Source organism: Aptenodytes patagonicus, chromosome 1 (genome assembly GCF_965638725.1).
Source record: "Aptenodytes patagonicus chromosome 1, bAptPat1.pri.cur, whole genome shotgun sequence".
Classification (NCBI taxonomy): Eukaryota; Metazoa; Chordata; class Aves; order Sphenisciformes; family Spheniscidae; genus Aptenodytes; species Aptenodytes patagonicus.
This window is the reverse complement of record NC_134949.1, coordinates 107943140-107944677: the sequence shown is the minus strand read 5'-3', so window position 1 is coordinate 107944677 and position 1538 is coordinate 107943140.

Genomic DNA, 1538 nt, shown 5'->3' with positions numbered 1-1538 from the left:
GGAGGCGGCGTAAGAAAACAAGAAAGAGGAGAAGGAAGCGGCGTGTGTGCCAACCGAGAGCAGGAGGTGGTGGCAGCTGCGTGACACAAGAGGAAGAGTCGGCGCTGGAAGGCGACAAACGCGAGAGTATGGCGGTAGATGCGTGAAAGGAGAGGAAGAGTCGGCGCTGGAAGGCAGCAAACGCAAGAATATGGCGGCAGCTGCGTGAAAGGAGAGGAGGAGTCGCGGGTGGAAAGCGGCAAACGAAAGAAGGTGGTGACGGCAGCAGGCGGCGCGAAAGAAGAGGAGGAGGCGGCGTTGGAAGGCAGCGATAGGCGTAGAGAAGGCAGCGCCGGATGTCGGAGGCGGTGTAAGACAGCAGCAAGGAGCGGAAGGAAGCGGCGTGTGCGCCAACCAAGAGCAGGAGGTGGCGGTAGCTGCGTGACACGAGAGGAAGGGTCGGTGCTGGACGGCGACAAACGCGAGAATATGGCGGTAGGTGCGTGAAAGGAGAGGAGGAGTTGGAGATGGGAGGCGGCAAACGAGGGAAGGTGGCGGCAGGTGCATGAAAGGAGAGGAGGAGTCGGGGGTGGAAGGCGGCAAAGGCTAGAATATTGCGTTAGCTGCGTGAAAGCAGAGGAGGAGTCGTCGGTGGAAGGCGGCAAAGGCGAGAAAATGGCGGCAGCTGCATCAAAGGAGAGGAGGAGTCGGCGGTGGATGGCGGCAAAGGCGAGAATATGGCGGCAGCTGCGTGAAAGTAGAGGATGAGTCGGCACTGGAAGGCGGCAAACGAGTGTAGGAGGTGCAGGTGCGTGAAAGGAGAGGAAGAGTCGGCAGTGGAAGGCGGCAAAGGCGAGAATATGGCAGCAGGTGCATGAAAGGAGAGGAGGAGTCGGCGCTGGAAGGCGGCAAAGGCGAGAAAATGGTGGCAGGTGCGTGAAAGGAGAGGAAGAGTCGGCGCTGGAAGGCGGCAAAGGTGAGAATATGGCGGCAGGTGCGTGAAAGGAGAGGAGGAGTTGGAGCTGGAAGGCGGTAAAGGCTAGAAAATGGCGGCAGATGCGTGAAAGGAGAGGAGGAGTCGGCGGTGGAAGGCCGCAAAGGCGAGAATATGGCGACAGGTGCGTGAAAGGAGAGGAAGAGTCGGCGGTGGAAGGCGGCAAAGGTGAGAATATGGCGGCAGGTGCGTGAAAGGAGAGGAGGAGTTGGAGCTGGAAGTCGGCAAAGGCTAGAAAATGGCGGCAGATGCGTGAAAGGAGAGGAAAAGTCGGCGGTGGAAGGCGGCAAAGGTGAGAATATGGCGGCAGGTGCGTGAAAGGAGAGGAAGAGTCAGGGTGGAAGGCGGCAAAGGCGAGAATATGGTGGCAGGTGCGTGAAAGGAGAGGAAGAGTCGGCGGTGGAAGGTGGCAAAGGCGAGAATGTGGCGGCAGGTGCGTGAAAGCAGAGGAAGAGTTGGCGCTGGAAGTCGGCAAAGGCGAGAATATGGCGGCAGGTGTGTGAAATGTGAGGAAGAGTCGGCGGTGGAAGGCGGGTAAGGCGGGAATATGGTGGCAGGTGCGTGA